Here is a 23,471-nt window from a genome sequence, read left to right as displayed (position 1 = left end):
TCTCTACTTTTCATGTTTTTAAACTTTTTAGGAGAACTTGTTTTCTAGCAGTTCTTCTCTAGATATCTGGTAGATTTGAGCAGTGGAGATTTTAGGTCCTCAAATTTTCTGCCTCGGGATTTTTTTAGATAATTATATCAATGGCTTCTCTTATTTTAGTATGTTCAGACTTTCTAATTTAGTATGCATTGGCTGTGTGTTTAGAGATTTATTAATATTTTCCAGATTATTTGATTTTGTACACATTTGTTCGTTATTATCTGCCATGATACTTTGTCTGTATTTGGTATGAGCTGTAAGGGCTCCTGTTTCATTTCCGATTTTATGTGTTTACATCATCTTTATTTTTTATTCATACAACCAGGGTTTTCAATGATAATTAAATTTTAGTTTTATTGGTTTCTGTATTGATTTTCTAGTCTCTATTTTTGCTCTTATCCTTAATATTTATTTTCTTCTCCTAACTTTGGTTGTGAAATATACTATTTATAATAGATATATCTAGATATTCCAATACATATTAAACATAAAAATTTAAAGCATGCATTTTCTCACGTGTAAATAAATCAGAGAACTTTCCAATGTAGTAATGCATAGGGACATAAGACAAACATGAAGAAGGTAAAATTTTAATTTCAGGTCACCTATGTCATGGTGACCTTTCAGCCTCTCTTCCTGACATTCATTTTTTGCCATAGGCTGTTGAACTTCAATTTCACTCATGCAAACTCTCTTCTCCTTCCCCTTCTGCTGCCTTCTCTTTTCAATACAATTATCAAAGTTTAAGCACTGCTGTTTTTAGGAGAACCTTTCCTTTTCAACAAAGAACAAATGTTTTCCACCAGTGTGTCTGTATTGATGCACTTCAGGACAGATCCAATGAAATCAGTTACAAGTCTCTCCAGTGAAGAAAATGCACAAGGCATAGACAATTCCAAAACCATTACCATTAATCCAGATCTTGATACACAGTCTTCTAGGCTTTTTTTTCCATTGTGCAGTTTTCTGTAGTATTTGCAGTGTGTGAAAACTCTAGAATTGAAAGGGAATGCACAGCTTCCTTATCCTCTCTAGCATCTTTGCCTTACCTTGGGTTCCCTTACATAGAACTTCTGTCAAGTCAACCTTATGAGTGTATCTCCTCCCTCCAACCAAAACAAACCTCCCTCCAAGTCCTGTCCTCTCAAACTCTACCCCCATATCATCAACTATTTCATGCAGGGATGTTAATATGTGCCTAGGGTTAAATTAACGCCTAAACTCTAAAAAATAAAGCTTTATAGAAATGAGTCTTTACTTATCTCACAGGCTAGAGTTGAGATAAGTTAGTCCTGAATGCACACATGTATCTGAAGGACCTTGACTTATAGGTCAAATCACAGTGTTCTAAAATCTGCCTGGTTTACTATTAAGAACAATCCTAACCATGGTTCTCGCCTGTGAAAAGTGAGTAAACCAGTCTTTCAGAGCACAGTGCCAATTGACCCTACATCATTGCAAGTCAAGAAAATTGTTGCACTTTGACACAGTCAAATCTATAGTACAATGGCTGTAGCTATACCACCAGCAAATTTCATTCAGGCTGACCTGGCACTTCTGCTAATGCTATTAACCAGTTCCTCTCTCTATCCTTATCTGCTATGCTCTGTGCCCAACAATGGCAGTCAGAGTTTCCTCTATCACAGACAATTTATTAATAGTCTGCCCAAAACACTATAGGAGCTCTCATGCCATTCAAGTAAAGCCAGAGCTTAGGCTGGCCATCACTGTCCTAACTCGGCCTTCAGATCACAACCCCTTTCTGACACCCAGGGAGCACAACTCCTTAACTGATTTGAGAACCTACCAACATGTTATGCACTTACTCTTTCCACATTGACACTCCTTCCGCAGACTACCATAAGGCTGGCTCACCTTCCACCACCATGCTTATCAAACATAAACTTCCCTGTACAACTGACAGAATGCCACAAAAACCCATCAGCAAAGTGAATAATTGTGTTATCTAGTTCCAATTTGTATATCTAGAACACAGTCCTGCACCTAAGGCTCAGGGAGCATTACAGAATTGCAGGGTAGAAAGTTTACAAGGCCCAGGGGTTTACGGTGAGATTGTGTCTCCCTGAAATGGGAGAACCTATACCCATAAATTCTCACAACATGATTACCTAGACATGATGGTAACAAGGGCAACATGAATAGACATGCCACTGTGGGTGGGGAAAAATACAGGCTAATAAAGACTGCTGAAAATAAAAAGCAGTCATCTGCATGGAAGAGTGCACCAGTTGGTTATCCCATGCCAAATGATCATCCCTGAAAACATACTCACTATTAACACTCTACAGAGTGACAGATCATATTTTAAAACGTCTATGTTTATACATGTGCATATATTCATGTAACAACAATCATTAAGAAAGGAGAAATGAATTTGAAAAAGAGCAAGGAGGGGTAAATAGGAAGGCTTGAAGAGAGGAAAGGGAACAGAGAAATTATGTCATTATACTATAATCTCAAAAAAATTGAAATAGAAAGACACCCAGATAACACATATAAGTTCAACTACAAACTCCTTCTATTGTTGTCAGCCTTCCACCTTATTTTCCTCTGTCAATTAAATATATCTAAAGTCGGTTGAATATATTTAAAGCTGGTTTACCTTTACTACAGTATATGTTTCATGAAACTTTGGTCAATAGCCTATCAACCTATTTCTGCTAAGTGCATATGTGTATGTGCACTTGTATGTGAAGAAACACGGGTTTGACTCCTTTTTTCACTTTCTATCTTGATGTTCCCTGGGTAATAAAGTAACCCTTTCTTATATTCCATAATTAGTATCATCTAAGAATGTGAACTTTACTAGGTATATGGTTCAAAGCATGTCCCTCTCTTCATTGTGAACTAAGAAACCTGAGAATGTATTATTCTCTTCCTAATAGCTTTTGCTTATTCAATACAATGTGCATGTGCTTTTCTACATTGGACGTACTGTGGCCACAGTATTTCAAGGCCAGTATCTTTTTTCTACGTGCCGATGCAATTCACAAGATTAGCATAGCTCAGTGGATTTGGGTTGTAAAATATTATTTTCAAATAAACATTCCTAGATTATTCAGACCTTTAACATCTTATTCAAATATTTGCTGCATAATAATCTGACATTTTTTAATATGATCTGTATGTGTAGAAATATGAATGTGAATACACAGTGCTGTCATTCTCTAAATTTTTAAAATATCAATCTATGACAAAATGCTCCTGTCACATTGTTCACAGCTAGCTTATTCTGTTTAAATTCACAAGAATCAAAGAGCTCTACACAAATGTACAGGAAGTAGTACTGGGGAGAAAGGAAAAGCAAAGAAAACAGGGTCTGCCTTTTCCGAGGCACTTCCCAAGGTGAGCCTTCCTGTGTGTCCCTGCCTAATTACAGAAGGTGGGCTTTTTTTTATTTAGCTGAATACAAAGCAGAGTGTCCCAGGGATGGAACTGCTTGGGCCATTTTCAAAAGCACGCAGCCTGGAAATATGCACTGCGTTATGCACACAGAAGAGTTGCTGTGATTTGCTCTCCAGGCCATTCACGCCAGATTCTGCTGCTTTTTCACAGAATTGGATTAAGAGGGCACAGGTCTATACCTGTGCTAACACACATGAAAAGAAACCAAAGGGGGACCGAAAGCAGATACTGAATATATGATTCCTTTTAGGGATAAAACCTACACTTCAATAGAGCCACACCTGAAATTCTTTCACACCCGCACTCCAGTGTTTATTTCAGGCTCCTGGGTTATTGATGCAAACCAATTTGCATGGCTGAATTAAGATGACGTTTCTAATACATAGATAATGACAATTTCATGGTACAGGAAAAAATAGGAAAAAAAGAAGAAGGCTAATTGAATGGGAAGGAGCTTGTCCAGTCATGATTTAAAAAATAAATAAAGAACAGTGTGTTTGCTCAGGTCTGAGCACTCTGGTTTCCCCTGAGGCTGCCAAGCCTTCCACATAGGGGGATAATCTTGAGAACAGAAAGGGAGTAAAACAGAGAATGGGGGCATGCAGAGAGAAAGAACAATTGGTGACTATGTTCCTGTGCTGTAGGAATGGAGGCTTAATTATCTTCGTCGCTTTATCTAGTGACATTAAAAGCCAAAGGAAATCTAGTCCTGAACTCAGGAAGCCTAAATAATACTATTCATATTGTGCAGGTATCTGAATTTTTCTGGGGAAGATCTTCCTCATTTCTGATATTAAGGAATTTGTTTCAGAAAAGTTGCGCAGGTGTGTGAGAAGTACTTGGGTTGAATACGACCAGGTTGTACACTGTACATACATGTGGGACGTGTGTGTGTGTGTGTGTGTGTGTGTGTGTGTGTTGTGTTTTTGAGTGTGGTATATGTGTATGTATTTGTGTTGTATGTGTGTGTATGTCTATTGTGTGTTTATGTGTGGTATATGTGTGGTGTATATGAATGTCTTTGTGCTGTGTATGTGTCGGTTGTGTGTTTGTGTGTGGTATATATGTGGTGTATGTGCATGTATTTGTGTTGTGTGTGTTTGTGTGTTATATTTGTGGTGTATATGTGGCATGTGTGTATGTGATGTGTGTATGCTGTGCCACGTGTGTTGTGCATGTACATACTGTAGTATGTGTATATTTTTGTGGTGAATATGTATGTGTTTGTGTGTGTATGGTGTTTATAGGTATGTGTATTTATGTGTTATGTGGTGTGTGTGTGTGTGTGTGTGTGTGTGTGTGTGTGTGTGTGTGTGTGTGTGTGTGTGTGTGTGTGTGAGATTCATGAATAATTGCTTCTTCTTCTGTGGCTTCTTCACTTGCCTATAAAATATCTAGTGAAAAAAAGTAGCCATTTAGTTAATATAAAAATATTAAAAAGCATTGCTACCTTTAAAATACTTAACATCTCTCTAAATAAGAATCTTACATCTAATCTTGTATATAAAATTAAAAGAAATAAAGCTATAATAATTATAAAATTATATTTTTATATAAGGTTAAAAATTATATTTTTAACCTTAGCATTACATATGATATTATCCAGCCATTCTTTTTTTTTTTTTTTATATATATATACATTTCGAGTGTTATTCCCTTTCCCGGTTTCCGGCAAACATCCTCCTCCCTCCGCTTCCTATGGGTGTTCCCTCCCCACCCTCCCCCCATTGCCGCCCTCCCCCAACAGTCTTTAGCTATCCTGGGTTTTTTGTTATTCCAGATGAATTTGCAAATTGTTCTATCTAACTCTTTGAAGAATTGGATTGGTATTTTGATGGTATCCAGCCATTCTAAGTTGTACTAAGAGAGTTTGTTTCTTTTTTTTTTTTTTTTTTTTTTTTTTTTTTTTTTTTTCGAGCTGGGGATCGAACCCAGGGCCTTGCGCTTCCTAGGCAAGCGCTCTACCACTGAGCTAAATCCCCAACCCCTTGTTTCTTTATATGTATGAAAGACACTTTCAAATAAAGAGTGCCATCCTTCACTTCTCATAGATGCAAGAAATAATGAATGGTCTATTGGTTCTTGGAAAGGATTGAGGAAAAAAGTAGACAGAAGCAAATGGCTGGACTACTTCAAAGATGAACCAAGCATATAAAAGATTAAGACCAAGGTATGTGGTTGTTTTTCATTTCAATCTAAATCTATCTTCTTGTCTATGAAATCTGCGCTTAGAGTTCAAGGCAAGGCGCAATTCCAGTTGGCAAAAGTACTGCAAAGAGAAGTCCAGGACATTGTCAGAGGCATCAACACGGGATCCTAAAAGAGGTATCAAAACAGAAGCCATTTCCTGATGTAAGAGCCAAGGATTAAGATCCATAACTGGGTCAGGCCCGGGCCAAGAATGCAAGTTGGTGTCAGAATCCCAGGGAGAGTTCACATCAGAGAAGTACCATTGAATGACAACACCCAGGAAGAAGCTTCAAAATGCCAGCGTCTCAGGCCCTCACTGGTTGAAGAACTAAATAGTTCCAAGCCTGCAGGTGCTCCCAGAGTTTTAGAGCCCACAGCTGTGGAAAATGGCACTAACCTTAATTAGTTACATCTGCAGATTCCAACACTCACTTTGCCACAAGTTGTAACACATCTCCAACACTCAGCAACCACAGGTATTTGCTAAGTCCCAGAATACTATCTCACCATCGCCAGTGGAACGAAGCACGTCATTGAGAGGGGAACTGCTCCCCTTTCAGAAAAAGACTCTACTGAAGAGAAACTGGATGAGGAACACAGTGTGGACCACAAGTCCATGATACTCTTTCAGTGGATTTGCTTATGAAAATAACACTGGTATGTCTCTCACTAACCCCCAAAAGAATAGTTCCCTTGCTGAATTTTACCCCAACCTAAAGATGGGGATGCATTTGAGATTCCTGAATGCAATTCACGGACATGTGTCAGAGCCAAAAGGCAATATATGGTTTGGATGCTAAAATGGAAAAGCAAGTGTATGTGTAGAGATTATCTCTGCCAAGCAGAAAGTAATAATCACTGTGGTATACAACCAGGCTGGGTGTACAATTAGTCCACAGAATTAAGCATTTTGTAGGCAAGAGCTAGAAGGACCAGGGCTGTTGCAAACAGAGGAAGTCCTGATTTTATCAACAATAGTCTCTTGACAACTGCTGTAGATGCTTTGCTTCTAAATGAGATCAAATATTTCATAAGTCTTGTTGGGAGAACTTAGCAATGTAAGCTGGAACTTTTTTTTTTCAATACAAACAAATGTTTGGCTAGAGAAGAATTTTTAGAAACCTTATTTAGGACCAAAGCCAGCTTTGGTATTTCGAAACAACAAATACAGGGTATTTCATTACGAAACTTGGGATGTAACAAAATATTTACCATCAAATTTGCCTCCAGGCGGTTGTAGTGAAATTCAGTGAGAAGTTTTAGCATGATTTGAAAGGAAATTGTTGGCGAGTGCCTTTAGAAATTAAAGACGCATTTGAAAAGAGAAATTATAAGATGTTAACCGGATTTAAGGCAATCAGTTCTTCATGAGGCTGGGAGAAGATGGTACATGATACTACAGGAAATTCTAGGTCTTGCTATAAAGATGCTAAGGATTAGTGAGGGTGATGAATAGCACTGTGTACAAAGAATGAACAATCCGGAATGATCAGGTACCCAACTGAACTGAAGGCCAAGTAAGTGACAGGGGCTCAGAAGGAGAATGGCTATGGAAAGTCAACAGTTCAATCAACAAGTTGATAATCACTAGTGTACTGGCTGGTTTTGTGTGTCAACTTGACACAAGCTTAAGTTATCACAGAGAAAGGAGCATCAGTTGAGGAAATGCTTCCATGAGACCCAGCTGTAAGGCATTTTCTCATCTAGTGATCAATGAGGAAGGACCCAACGCATTGTGGGCTGGTAGTCTTGGGTTCTACAAGAGAATACACTGAGCAAGCCAGGGGAAGCAAGCCAGTAAGTAACATCTGTCCATGGCCTCTGCATCAGCTCCTGCTTCCTGCCCTGTGTGAGTTCCAGTCCCTACTTCCTTTGGGATGAACAGCAATGTGGAAGTGTAAGCTGAATGAACCCTTTGCTCCCCAACTCGCTTCTTGGTCCTGATGTTTGTGCAGGAATAAAAACCCTGACTGAGACAACTAGTCTAGATATTAAGCAAAAAAAACCCCTGACTTTTAAGAACTTTGAGCATAATCAAAACACATCATATCAGAGTTCACCTTCTATTCATTTGCTTACTATTTCAAGATTCTTAAAGAGAATATTCACATATCCCAGAGGCCTCACGTACTAATAGAAGTCTGTGAGTATGTAGTAGAGAAATGAAATGGACAGAACATGGATGTGAAGTCTGAGAACTGTTGTTTAGACTTAATTTTGCAAACTCCCAGTTACTTGACATTGGGGGAAATCCCCTACCCCTCTAAATTTTTGAGAATTTGTATCAATATGAAGTAAGAGGGAGACAGAATTAGAGTTGTGCAGGGTACTCTCATGTGTTATTAAAAGTCTTTAAAATGTGCTATGTGCAAATACAAATAATGACCATTGTCTATTTGAAGGTCTCTGAGGTTTGAGAACATTGGTGATTTTCTAGGAGAAACTGAAGCTGGTTTTCCAGTCTTATTTCCTGTATCAAATGATGATTTCAAAAGTCAGTTAAAAGCAAAAGGATAAATTCTGATCATTTATGAAACAGTAGACTGTAAATATTAACCACCTCACTAACAAAGAATCCCATCATCTCTAAGGATATTTATACCCTGTATCCTAGTACCTGAAGTCGCATGTTGACTGTGCCAATTCCCAACTCACCATTATTTTAAGCTGCATGTTTATTTTTTTCTTTATGTGAGTTTGCTCAATTTTATTTTTGAAACTTATTTATTAATACTCACTTCAATCTGATTATGGGCTAGAAAAATGTCAGTTTTGTCCATTTGGAATAGGTTTTATAATTTATTTTAAAAATATTGAGAAGAATAAAGAATAATAGGTGAGGCACTAAAAAGCAAGTTGTTAGATCTTCAATGAAGGAACAGCACAAAACAAGTACAAATCTACAAGCCATCACAAACCCTCTGTGAAAGAATGAAATCTTTTTGGAGAGACTGAGAACTATCAAATCCCCATGCAGTTGTTACAAAAGAATTCCTAATTTTAACACATTCATCTCTTGAGCTTTTCCTTAAGGGGTAATCATCATCGTAACTGTGGAAGTGACAAAACAGAGTTACATGTGCTGACAGTGTCCTAGAGGAAAAGCACTTGGCATCTCAACAGACACTCAGGAAGTGACAATAATTTGGTGGAATCAACATGGTTTCTGACTTAGCTGCGACCCATCCACAGTTATTGTCATCTCAGTTTATTTGTGTCCTATTTGATCTGCCTGAAGGATAGTCTCCAACCAGTTATTAAAACAGAGCCACCACACAGCGAAGCAGAGCATCCTCATGTCTTCATTTATTACTCTAAGGGAACCAACACTGACCCGTGTCGCCAGAGTTATGAGTTCTCCCTGTCACTCCAGGTCCTCAGGCACAATAAGCAAACAGAAGAGAGTGGGCTAGATCCTCCCTACTCTTGCATGTTTCATGGCTGCTTTCTATTTTTGTCTTTTTTGTACTTGTGAAGTGTATGCCATCCCTAAAACAATTCTAGTTCTATCTCCCACAGGGAGAAAACAATCAAAACTCAGTGAGAAATACAGAACTTTGAACCTAGCCTGGATCTAACAAATCAGAGTCTATATGTGACGATGACCCCAAAAGATGTATATGCGCATGAAAATCAAGATGTCCTGTCTCTATCTTAGCCTTTATCTCGTGTTGCTGGGACATAATTACACAAAATTAAAAGCATCACGGTGGAACTCTTACAACTAGTTGGCTAGACCATAGAAAGGGGAAAGCAGACCCTTTACTCCATTTGAGAAAAAAAAATGCCACAAAAGATGTGGCTTTTCACATGTGGTTAGTAGAAGAACCACTCAATGTCCTCAGATGGTAACATGTCCAAGTCTAAAACTTACTGCTTGCCCATCTTTTGCTTGCCTTTGAATGTAAAAGTCAAGTGGCACAGCCTGCTACGTTAGCTGCCATACATGGGCTGTTTTCTTTCCCACTGGAGAATGATGTTTGTTCCTGCAATGGAAAGGGAAAATGTCAGGGCTCTGCATTTTTTCATGGAAGATTTATCCAACAAAGAGGATTAAACATGAAGGTCACTAGAATGATATGAATTGTGGAAGAATATTCAGGAAGCAGGCAGGTTTGCAGGTGCCACGAGTGATTAGTAAGTTAGAACTTCACAACTACCATGGAACCAGTTAGAATTTGATATAATAAACTTAATGGAAATGGAGATAAGGGACTCTGTAGTGGATATTCTGGTTATACGGTAACCAGTAGGTAGAACTCACTTCTCATCAGTTCTGTTAGACCAACTGGACATAGCAACCCACATTCCCTAGGCATCTTTTGTCACTGGATTCCAGTTAAATTTGGCAAGCAAGAGTCACTAGAGGGGATTAGGTTGGACAGAGGCAGGAAAAGCTGTAGATCTTATCATATCTTGAGAATTATCTCTGGTGAGGGCTCTGTAGCATTGTGGTTGAGCTCAGTTAGGATGTCCCCCCCCACCCCCCACCATATTTTCATTTCACTCAAAGGACTCCTCCTACAGTGTTTCCAGCCACACTTTAGTGAAATCTTTTCCATAACTGCAGCTCATGTACAGAAGCATTATTCTTTGGTTTAGGTAAATCACATCCTATATTTACTTTTCAGCTATTCCTAAGCCTCCTTCCTAAGCCTTTGTTTCTCATTGAAAATGTTACCTGTAAGAAAGGCGTCCTGTACAAAAATCTCACTGACATCTCCACTAGTTATATATTCTATATTCCTTAGGCTCGAAGACCTGTTTCTGGAATTGTGGTCCAGCAAGAAACCTCATTGAAATTAACCATCAGGCTAAGACAGAAGAGCACAGATTTTTCCTGCTGAGATGAATTTTAGGCATGGTTCGAGCATGCCTTGTAACAAACCTAAGTAAGTCAATGCTAAGGCCAGTGCTATCCATGCTGAGTGTCCTCCTGTTTCTGCATTCCATCAGTGATGTATTTACTACCTTCGTGAAAGCATGTGCATACCTGATATCAAACATTGCCCACAGATGTGCACTTCATTATTATAAGCTATAGGTTAGAAATCAATGAGGCCCTTTGGAGTGCACCTTTACACATGAATAAACCTTTGCCAAATTTATAGGAAGTTAGTCTAGTGAAAATTAATAATAAAATTCTAGATTAATAATGTGGAATGCATATTTTCAAATGAACACAGGAAGTCTGGTAGGAGAGTTCAAAAGGGTGAGATGCCCTAGGGACAATTCTTGAAAAAAAGTGGTGAGGGAAGCAAGACATCAGAAATGCATCAAAGCAACGGAGATAGCTGTAGCAAAGCACCATGGGATATGAAAAAACAGTGATATTGATTTTAAGAGGGGAAAAAAGATTACTACATAAAAATCTTAAGAAGCTAAAGAAGAGTAAATATGTAAGTTCTTGAATAAGTCACAGTGCCATAAATGCTATATAAAATCACCGAACTGAAAGGCTCAGTTTGAGACAAAGATCAGTAGATAAGAGGAGAAATAAAAGCAGAGTTCTTCAAGGGCACAGCTGGCGTTTATACCAGTGCTGGGCAGATTGTATAATGATGTACTTACAAGAGCATAAAATCAAGAACTAGTTATTAGAGCTCAAATATAAGCTATTTATTGGTATAAGTCTGTTAGGTTGCAACATATCCTGACAACGCAATAGAAAAATAGACAATAAAAATAACTTAAGGCTTAAACAAGGGTAAATGTATCACTTAAAATAATATGCAATTAAAGTTGATTTTCTTTCTGTTTATATATGGTTGGGAATAGATTATGATATCTAGCTCCCTATGGGATGGGATCTAAAGTCAGTTTTAATTTCTAACATCATCTGGGATTTTCCTTTCCATTAGATCAGGACAGTAATAATGTTCATGCATGTAAAATACTTAGGAGACAGTAGGAACTAATTGTTCACCATTTATTATCACTATTATTATTATTAGCTCCTGGTTGGCTGTTTTTTAATTTATCTGGAAGCTTTTGTTCATGAAACAGAGGACAGTGAGATTGTGAGGTTCTAGTGCACCATAAGAGCAACTGATGCTACTCATCTGAGGACCAATCCTGAGTAACATCACCTTCAGGCAGAGGCAGAAAAGGCTCAACTCTAAGAATGCTGAAGCAATCGAGATGATCTCCCTGCCCAACTTTTCTTCGTAAAGAGGCCCAGATTCAACATAAATGTCCCCCTTCCATATGATATTCTTTCGCTCTATATTAAAGAAAAGAAATCTTGTGAACTTTTTAACATTCTAAATAATATTTTTTTCCCATGGTCACTAAGCCAAATTACGCACATCTTCCAAAACGTATGTACTCATCTTCTGTATTTTAAGAAAATATTTTCAATCCTTAACACTTCTTAGTACATTGTACATATTTTAATAAAATGAATGGATATATTTGCTATGAAAACAAATACAAATATTTTGATGAAATTATTTTATCATGTCTACATCAACAAGTTAAAAACAAAGCCTACACCTTGGATGGTAAAATAGTGGCCAGTTTGAGTTTAGGAAGCAGGTGTGTCAATTTTCAACATTCTGCTTAGAAAGTTTTTCCATCTGAATATTTAGCACGGCAAGCCTCTTCTAGTTAAATTCTGTCCTTAGCACTGTCATTTGTAGTACGAGATGATCTATGTCCCTAGCACTCATCCAGATACACTTGAATCTGTAATACATATTTGATGACACATGGTTTGAATTTATCACTGCCCACCACACTCTTGATCCCTAATTTCCCATAATACTTCCTTTGTGTTCCCTAACTCCACTTATGAACTGGAAAATGAAAAGGGTGCTTCAGCAATATTGAACTGGTACTTTTCACAGTCTCAGCTGGCCACAAACCCCATTTTTATCTATACAGTAGAGTACTTATAGCATCCTCTAAGTCCTCAAGAATCACAGGCACAAGCTCTCACAGGTTCCTCTCCATTTGACTGAGATTGCATAGTACTTTGGGGAAAGAAAAAATTGTCAGAAAAATGGAAAAAATGATTAACTGTGGTAAAAAGTCATTACAGTCATAGTACAAGACTCGGGTGTACAGAGACCAGAATTCTAATGTTCGTGAAGACAACAGCTAGAGCAATAGGACAAAGAATAAAGAAGAGATTTCCATGATTGTGAACTTGGGCCAGGAAAACACCATCCATCAGCTCAGAGTAGTGTTAGGAATGAGCTTGACCATATGAACTATGAACACAACCGGCGTCCTTAGCTTGTACCAAGCATGAGTGAGATAACTAAATTAAGACTATGAAATTCCCAAATCAAGAAAACAAATGAAAAGGTAGTCTAGGATCAGGGATTTTCACAGGACTGTCATGAAAACATCCTGAGCAATTTCATACTGGTCTTCATGGAGGAAGGCACAGGAAGAGCCCCATAGAAGCCAAAACTGATGAGCCAGCAACAAGATTTACAAAGATACAGGGGATTACCTCACATTTAATATATACATCTTGAAGTATTTATTGGCTAAACAGAAATAATTATAACAATTTCAAAAGATATTACGAATGGATAGATTTTGTTTTGCTTTGCTTTGTTCTGTTTCATTTGAGACAAGGTTTCTCTGGGTAGTCTTGTACATCCTAGAACAGTCTGCCCTTGAATTCACAGAGATTGACTTGCCTTTGCCTCCTGAGTGCTGAAATTAAGGGCATGTGCCACCACCACCCATCAAGGATGGATAGATTTTTAATTATAAAATGAGAATCCACAGAATGAAAATAGGAGATTATGATACTTAGCATGCCTATGGTACCTGTTGTGTTGCTGTATGCCTAGGAAGTGGAAGTAGGAGGATCTAGAATTAGTCAATCGCTTCTACATAGCAAGGTTAACCAGAGGTATCTAACACCATCCCCCAAAACACAAAGAAACAAAAGTAACATTCCAAAATAAAACACCAATTTGAAATATGATTGTGTAATCAAGCATGGTATCTAATCTTTGAATTGTTTAAACATTTAACAAATACTTAGATGGAAAGTATATTTGGTCAGATAACCAATATTTCATAAAAACATCATCATATGTGGAATAAAGAATTAAAAAACAGCCTCCAAGCTCAGAAGCATAAAACAGTCAGGAAAACTAGGGTATTAGAAACAATAACATTGCAATTTAAGAGCTAAATACAATTAAGGAATCTACTAAAACACAAGAAGATGGTACTGAAATTTGGATTTTAAAAAGCACTCCAAATTGTACATTTTGCTTGCTGTGCTAGCATTTCGCTCAATCTTCCTACTGCCAATAATTTTTCTCTCTAGTTTGGGAAGTTAATATATCCCTTCCTTCCACTGACATTGTACCATCATGTGTTGGTTGCTAAGAAACAGATGTCTCACAGTCTCTTCTGCTCACACAAGAGCATAGTATGCTTGTTTTCCAAACCAGTATTGTTTAACTGTGCCCCTTTGATCAGGACCCATTGGGGTATGTTTGAAGGCATTCCTGACATGTGGTTTTCCTGAGGAAGTGTGAACAACTAGTTCACCTCAGAGAGAGGAACAATGACCAAAGAAACAGTTCTCTCTTAGTCTAGCCTCAGGCACCAGGGAAATTATTTGTGGATTTATTACAGGATCATTGTGTGACTACAAGGCAAATGTATCCCTAAAAATCCCACCTCAGCATAGGTGACTACTCTCAAAAACTGCGTGCATCTCTGGAGCTGCTATCTGAAGTTCCTTCCCAGGAAAAAAAAAATCTCTGTGTGTGTGTGTGTGCATATGTATGAGTACTTGTGTACACTCAAACCTGTGTTGTAAGATAAGGCCAGAGAACATCTAGTAAGCACTGAATCCTTTCTTTCACCATGAGAAATCGAAGTCAAGTACTCAGACTTGGCATTAAGTGCTGAGCCATCTCATGGACCCCATTACTATTTTTTTATGACCTCAAGGAAAGGCAGGACATTGATAGAACTTTCTGAGTTTTCAGACCCTGGTAATTACAGGAGATCTCTTCTACCCTTCAGGAGAGAATGCTTCAGTTTGTATATCTGAACAAACAAACATACAATATAGCCATACGTAATAAGTCTCTGGGAATATATTCTAGAAATATACCTGGTTAACTTACATGAGTGACCAGTGGGTGCATTAGTTTTGATGAGCCATTATTTGTGACAACCTTCATTATAATCCCTTTAATATGGATCTTCCTATATCTACCCTTAAGCTATTCCAATTGTCTATTTCTTATAAATTCTCAGTGAACTGAACATACCTTCATTCCATGATGCCCAGGGTTACCTACTATATTGATTTATAAACCAAGAGTCACAACCAACTAATCCAGATTCCTCAGAGTGTGGTGCCATCACAAACCTCTAAAGACCATTCAGTTGTTTATTTGGAACACCATTCCAAAATCTCATTGATATATTTAAATTACTCTCCCATGTTAGCTCTAAGAGATGTGGCCAAAGACGATACTGTCCATGTATCTACTAAAGAAAAGCACATTTAGTTGAAGACTGGGATGCTATTTTCAAAAGAAAAAAATGTAATATAATTTGAAGATTGAAAGACCATGTTCTTTATATCAAATTTGTTACAGCCAATTTGTACGTCGAGACTCTTCCAGACACTTGATTATGTTTCCTCCATTTGCCTGTCTACACTGGAACACCGCGCCCCATGCTCAGAGCCAGACTGAAAATGTCTGTGATTTTTGTGACCAGGAAGATGAATGTACAGAACCACGCAGTGCCACACATAATGAATCCTTGATATTAAAATTATTCTCTCTAGATGTTCTACCTGCTTCTGTGTCACCAAAGGCTGCTTGTGTTCCCGCCCAGCATCTCTGACCTCGCCAGTGTGTACACATCTGCTCCTGGCATTTCTGAACTTCTGTTTGTCTCTACAGATCTCAGGAGACAGGCATATCTATGAAGCTTCAATAAAGGACACCACAGGTATGTGCCAGCAGGAAGCAAAAACAATAAGAGAACGAACCAGGACCTCTTCACTAGAATCAGCCTTTCTGTCTCTTATCTTCCCACCGTGATCACAACGTCATGTTATATGAAGAATAAACTAGAATTCAATTTCACGAAGTTATGTTCAAGCCACTCAGACTACAGGAGCCACAGGGGAATGGAGAGGAAGAGCCACTTCTGAGATAAACTGCAACTTTGGTCGGGTTCAGCAAATCTTCATCTGTTTTTATCTGTATATCAGTTTTAAGGCACTAGAATGTCTTAGGCTGGATGGAGGTGATTTCTCCTCAGAGCGTGTCATTTAATCATTCCCATGATGATGAGGTAGATCATGTTCAGGCTGCCATCACAAAGATCACAGACATCACAAACATCACAGACATCAGTATCGGCTGAGACTTCACTCTCCACCTTGTACATGACTCCTTCCTGTGTGATCTATCACATGGTAGAAAGAGCAGGTCAAGCTCACTAGTAACTCTTTATATGGTACATATGACATCATAAAACCCCAATGCTCATGATCTGACCTAAATTTAATTGTGTCTCAAAAACCCAACTTTGAACATCATGTTGTGTCTAAGGGCTCAACATGAACACTTTGGGTGGACACAAACAGGCCATCATAGAGTGTATCATGGAGCTGCTCTCATTTGAGACAGATGTGACGTAGTGCAGTTTTTACTTTAAATTTTATTTGAACATTACATACATGCATATGGTATCTTGATCATACCTACCCTGTACTCCTCTCTCAAACTTCAGGAGATTTTAAAAGCTACTCAGTTGAATTAGTGCTGCCCGTATAGTCATAGACAAACAGTATACACAGGAACATGGAAAACCTAGCAGTGGCCACATTCAATAAGAAAGAAAAAACAAACACAGAGAGACAGGAAGGAAGAGAGTGAGGGAGGGAAGGAGGGAAGGAGGGAGGGAGGGAGGGAAGAAAAAGAAAACCAAATGTTTTTTCCAGCAGCCTGTAGCACAGTCTTCTATTTCTGTGTATCCTGCAGCCACGTGTGTGATGTCTTCAGCAGTGGAACTTGCCCTCTAGTTATGGTGAAAAATCAAAAGCAATAACAATAGTCAGTATTGTTGTGGGTGCCTCGGGCACCTCTCTGACCAATAACTCAGAGGTAGGTAACCTGTGCCTGGCACTAGGATTTTCATTAAATAACCCACGTCTCCCAGGAACAGCACTCCTTACTAATATGGGGGCACTTCTAAACAAAATCTTCCTTTTATAAAAACACTTATATTTTAATTAACTTACAGATTGCTGGAGTCTCGTGAGGCTTTGTGGTGCGTCCTTAGCATTGATCGAAGCTTCCTTCCTCTTCTTTCCTTTAACTTGTCTGTCCCCACTGAAATCTTTAGCTTCTAGGATTCTCTGCCTTTTCTTTCATATCACATGTGCTGCCCCATCTTATTTCACTTATGTAATGTTATTTGTTAGACGCTTCAGTTTGGTGAAGCTTACTTTAGCCTCTCATTTCCCATTTGAATTATTCCACCACCTGCTTGAACCCCTTGCTTCCTGTGTCCTCCCCCTTTCTACTTTTATTTCACCTATATTCTTCTATACACCATCCATTAATGTATCCCTCAGCCAATTGGACCTTTGTAAGCTCCCAACTTCCATCTATTCCATGCTAGACACTGACACAAATATTTAAAGCTATCCTCACGTAAGAAAGACCATGGAGTCTTTGTCTCTCAACCTGGCTGACTTCTCAATATAAATCTTTTTTTTAAACACCATGAATCATCTCTAGCCTCTTCCTTGGGTCAGAAGCTTCACCATATGTATTATGAGATTCCTATCAACTGAGTGCCTTAGCCTGTGTAAGCTCTGGCATCCTCTCTGGGTCCACAGCTTCTCCCTCATGGGGTGGGAACTCCTCATGACTTGGTGCTTTGCCCTGAATCAGTTTCATCCCCTTCCTGGATCCAAAACTTCAATCCTAATTCTCTATTTTCCTCATTTTAAAGCTTATCTTATAGAACACTGATCTTTTCTTTATTTTTTTTTATAAATTTTCAACAAAATTTATTTATTTATTATTGGATATTTTATTTATTTACATTTCACATGTTATCCTCTTTCCCAGTTTCCACTCTGGAAACCCCCATCCCAACCTCCCTCCAATGCTTCTATGAGAGTATTCCCCCAACCACCCACCCATTCCTGCCTCCCTACTCTGGCATTCCCTGGGCATCTAGCCTTCAAAGGATCAAGGGCCTCTGCTCCCATTGATGTCCTTCAAGGCCATCCTCTGCTACGTAGGCATGTACTCTTTGTTGGTGGTTTAGTCACTGGGAGCTCTGGACAGTCTGGTTGGTTGATATTGTTGTCCTTCATATGCGGTTGAAAACCCCTTCGGCTCCTTTAATCCTTTTTCTAATTCCTTCACTGGGGACCCTGTGCTCAGTCCAATGGTTGGCTGTGAACATCTGCCTCTGTATTTGTCAGGCTCTGGAAGAGACTCTCAGGAGACAGTTGTATCAGGCTCCTGTCAGTAAGCACTTTTTGGTATCAACAATAGTGTCTGAGTTTGATGCCTGCATGTAGAATGGATCCCGATATGTGGCAGTCTATAGAGGCTATTCCTTCAGTCTCCGCTCCAAACTCTGTCTTCGTATTTCCTCCTGTGAGTATTTTGTTCCCCATTCTAAGAAGGACTCAGCATTCACACTTTGGACTTCCTTCTTCGTGAGCTTCATATAGTGATGCTTCAACTGGAGCTCAGCATGTAGAAGAATGCAAATTAATCCATTCTTATCTCCTTGAACAAAGCTGAAGTCCAAGTGGATCAAGGACCCCCACACAAAATCAGGTACACTGAAACTGATAGAAGAGAAAGTGGGGAAGAGCCTCAAACACATGAGAACAGGGAAAATTTTCATGAACAGAAACCAATGGCTTATGCTCTAAGGTCAAGAATCAACAAATGGGACCTCATAAAATTGTAAAGCTTCTGTAAGGCAAAAGACACTGTCAATAGGACAAAATGGCAACCAACAAATTGGGAAAAGATATTTAAAAATCCTACATCACATAGAGGGAAAATTCCAATATATACAAAGAACTCAAGAAGTTAGACTCCAGAAAACCAAATAACCCTATTAAAATGGAGTACAGAGCTCTAAACCAAGGATTCTCAACTGAGAAATATTGAATGACCATGAAGCACCTAAAGAAATGTTCAACATCCTTAATCATTAGGAAAATGCAAATCAAAACAACCCTGAGATTCCACCTCACACCAGTCAAAATGGCTAAGATCAAAACAGAAACACATGTGACAGCAGATACTGGTGAAGATGTGGAGAAAGAAAGAACACTCCTCCATTGTTGGTAGGATTGCAAGCTGGTATATCCACTCTGAAAATCAGTCTGGCAGTTCCTCAGAAAATTTGACATAGTGCTGCCTGAGGACCCAGCTATATCACTCCTTGTCGTATACCCAAAAGATGCTCCAAAATAAAACAAGGACACATGCTCTACTATGTTCATAGCGGCCTTATTTATAATAGGCAGAAGCTGGAAAGAACCCAGTTGTCCTTCAAAAGAGGAATGGATACAGAAAATGTGGTATGTTTACACAATTGAATACTACCCAGCTATTAAAATCAATGACTTCATGAAATTCTTAAGCAAATGATTGGAACTGGAAAATATCATCCTGAGTGAGATAATCCAATCACAAAAGAACGTACATGATATGTAATCACTGATAAGTGGATATTAGCCCAAAATCTTGGAATACCCAAGACACAATCTACAGACCACATGGAGCTTAATATACACTTTTCTGTTTTCATCCTTTGCATGTACATTTCATGGTCCAACTTTTATTTACAAAAGAATAATCCTTCATTGTGTAGATATGCCACATTTTCATTATCCACATATCAGTCAATGAATATCTAGGCTGATTCCTTATCCCAAACACTGTGAATACACTGGCAGTGAACCTGGATGAGCAGGGATCTCTGAAATAAGGTACACAGTGGAATAGATGGGTTAGATGGTAGATCTATAGCTAGGTTATAAGGAAGTTCCCCCAAATTGCCACAGTGGCTGCACTATTTTGCACTCCCAAAATCAGTGTGTAGGCTTGCCCATTACAACATCTGTGCCACCATATTACCAAATCTATATGACTATACTGTCTGAGCTGAGACAGAATCATAGGGTCATTTTAATCTGCATTTTCTGGATACTTAAGAATGTTGAATGCTTCTTAAGTGGTTACTAGCCAGTTCAAGATCATATACTTTTGTAAACTGGGCAGTTTTCTTTTTTGTTTCAGTAATATTAAGTCTTTGAGTTCTTTGTATATTCTAGGTTCAAATCAGCTGCCAGATGTACCCTGCACAGATGACCATTGATAAGACTCATATTTCTTCCCTCAGTTGCTATTCTGCCATGACAAGCTATTGAACAGATCTTCAGTATTGTCTTAGAAAGTCAACAAAATGACTAACATATACTTATTTCTGTGATCTGAGTGTCTTGTCCTCATATGTTGAAACCCTAATCCCCAGATATACTGTTATTTAAAGATGAGACTTTCATGAGTTGAGCATAGGTGAGATCATGGGGTTCATGAGAGGAATATTGTCCTTATAAAAAGAGAAGAGTAGAATTGCCTTTCTCTGCCAGACAGGATTTAATAATAAGACACCTGTCTATAAGAGAACAAGAAATCCATCAGAGGTCCCAGAGGACTTCACAAGCTCCTGTCCACACTTACTCTGCAGCCTGAAATAAGCCATTTACTAGCCATCTTTACACACAATGAATTTGCAAAACTTATTTCTATGCATGAAAGAGAGTACAGTGCTAGACTAACACAAAGATGGTCAGTGTGTCAGGCAAACTTCCATCCCTGTGCTGACGAAAACCTATATAAATGGAGGAAAGGTCGACTTCAGTTCATGGTTTCAGGAGATTTTAGTCCATGGTAGCAGTAAACCAAACAAGTGGTATTGCAAGCTGCTCACCTCATGGTATGGGGAAGCAGAGAGAGAAGAAAAGGGTTGGGGTCTATGTTAGTTTTGGTTTCTATTGCTGTGAAAAGATACCATGACCAGTTCAGAGGTTTAGTCTGCTTTCATAATGGCAGGATCATACCACAAAGCAGGCAGACATGGTTCTGAGGAAGGAACTAAGAGTTCTACATCTGAATTGGCAGGCAGCAGGAAGGAAGAGGGTGAGCCATTAGGCCTGGTTTGACCTTCTGAGCAAAGCTCAAGTCTATAAAGCCTATAGCACTTGCTATAAAGCCACACTTACTCCAACAAAGTCACACTTCTTAATAGTGTCACTCCCTATGGATCTATGGGGACCATTTTTATTTCAACCACCACATGGTCCAAATTCCTGAGGGATATACGCCAAAGATTTAACTTCCTTCCAGCAGTCCCTCTCAAAGACCACAAACTTCTCCATAACTACCACAAGCTCACAGTCAAGCCTGCTTCCTATGGGCCATTGTGCTATGTTACAGACCCAGTCCTCAGCCTTGGAACCAACAGTCTTACACAAAGCTTTGGAATAACTGAATGCCACTCTGACCTGGAAGCTGTGCTCTGCGGTCTGTGCAGATAGAGACACTGGACCCAGAAAGCAAGCTTAAAAAGTACAGTTATCACACAGAAATAGAAAAAGACTGAATACATCAAGGGTTTGTCCTCCAAAGCCTTACACTGCTTTTGTATAGCCTTACTCCGCCTCTCTTGGATGATGGTAGTAACTGGGTATTTTATATCCCAGCTGGCTTGCTGAGGGCAGCAGGGCTCAGACAGCCAAGGACTTCTCCCTCTAGAGTTGACTTGTGGCTATAAATCCGTCTTATTTTGAAGAGCAGCAGGGAGGATGCCGAGATGCAACATAAAGAATGATACATGGATTTAAAAGTTATTGTTGTTGTTTTTCAGCGTATGCTACTCTGGTTTAAAATTTCATTCTTTATCCTAAAATAGTTCTGTTTCCCGAGGTTTGAAGAGTCAAAACCACTGGCATGAAGCCTCCCTGAGTCCTCTTCAATCTACTGGGTTATGTATCTGGATCTCCGTTTTGTAATCATCTATCACTTTAATAGGGAAGGCCTGAAGGGGAAAAGGGAAGCTTGTTAGGATTTATTTTATTTATTGGAAGAGGCTCTAGCCCCTTGGTCCTAGAAATTTTCTCTTTAGCTCCCTCTCCTAAGTCATATTTAATTCACTCCACCAGCAATGCATATTTTGTGTCACGGAGTCTATTTAGCAGAGCCAGCTTGTTTTATTGCCCAAGATATTTTCTTCTGTGATATATACTCACAACATCCGAAGGACTTCTCTTGTTGCATAGTACTTTCTATACTACCAGGTTTTTTTTTTCATTTATAATACATTTCTGATAGATCCAATGCGCACTCAATATTTACCTTTAAAGGCATAAAGTTTATGTCTAAAGGAGCAACTCAAATGTGAGATGAATAAGGCTTTTGGTTTTTGTCAGTTTTGTTTAAATGTGTGTTGATTATTATTCTGTGATTGTATTGGGTGTGTGTGTGTGTGTGTGTGTGTGTGTGTGTGTGTGTGTGTGTGTGTGTGTGTAGATGCATGGAATATGTGTGCTTGTAAGGGAACAATTTGGGGAGGGTCTTTTCTTCCACCATGGGTTCCTGGGATTGAACACGAGTATTCACGTCTGAGTGGCAAGGACATTTTTATCCATTGTGCCATCTCACTGGCCCCTATGATTGTTGCTGTTGGTAGTGGTGGTGGTAGTTTTGTTTTGTTTTATTTAATGTTTGTTTAATGTTTTACAAGCATATTACCCAGGTGGAGAATTTACCACCCAGTAAATAAATATCACATATTTAAAGAAATCGAGGCTGCATCCAGTACCCAACTGAAGCACGTATTTATGCTTCAGTAAAGCTCCACCTTCTTTCTCTTCTCACTTCGTCTTAGGATCTTGGTTTCTCAATTTGAAAGTTTGGTCAGAAAACGGCAACAAACAGATTGGGAAAAGATCTTTACCAATCCTACAACAGATAGAGGGCTTATATCCAAAATATACAAAGAACTCAAGAAGTTAGACAGCAGGGAGACAAATAACCCTATTAAAAAATGGGGTTCAGAGCTAAACAAAGAATTCACAGCTGAGGAATGCCGAATGGCCGAGAAACACCTAAAGAAATGTTCAACATCGTTAGTCATAAGGGAAATGCAAATCAAAACAACCCTGAGATTTCACCTCACGCCAGTGAGAATGGCTAAGATCAAAAACTCAGGTGACAGCCAATGCTGGCGAGGATGTGAGAAAGGGGAACACCCTCCATTGTTGGTGGGATTGCAGACTGGTACAACCATTCTGGAAATCAGTCTGAGGTTCCTCAGAAAATTGGACATTGAACTGCCTGAGGATCCAGCTTATACCTCTCCTGGGCATATACCCAAAAGATGCCCCAACATATAAAAAGACACGTGCTCCACTATGTTCATCGCAGCCTTATTTATAATAGCCAGAAGCTGGAAAGAACCCAGATGCCCTTCAACAGAGGAATGGATACAGAAAAATGTGGTACATCTACACAATGGAATATTACTCAGCTATCAAAAACAATGACTTTAAGGAAATTCAGTAGGCAAATGGTTGGAACTGGAAAATATCATCCTGAGTGAGCTAACCCAATCACAGAAAGACATACATGGTATGTACTCATTGATAAGTGGCTATTAGCCCAAATGCTTGAATTACCCTAGATGCCTAGAACAAATGAAACTCAAGACGGATGATCAAAATGTGAATGCAGATCGCTCCTGAGAGACACAGCCAG

This window comes from Rattus rattus, chromosome 7, assembly GCF_011064425.1.
Source record: "Rattus rattus isolate New Zealand chromosome 7, Rrattus_CSIRO_v1, whole genome shotgun sequence".
Taxonomy (NCBI): Eukaryota; Metazoa; Chordata; class Mammalia; order Rodentia; family Muridae; genus Rattus; species Rattus rattus.
The sequence above is the reverse complement of the archived record's forward strand: the minus strand, read 5'-3'. Positions refer to the sequence as shown.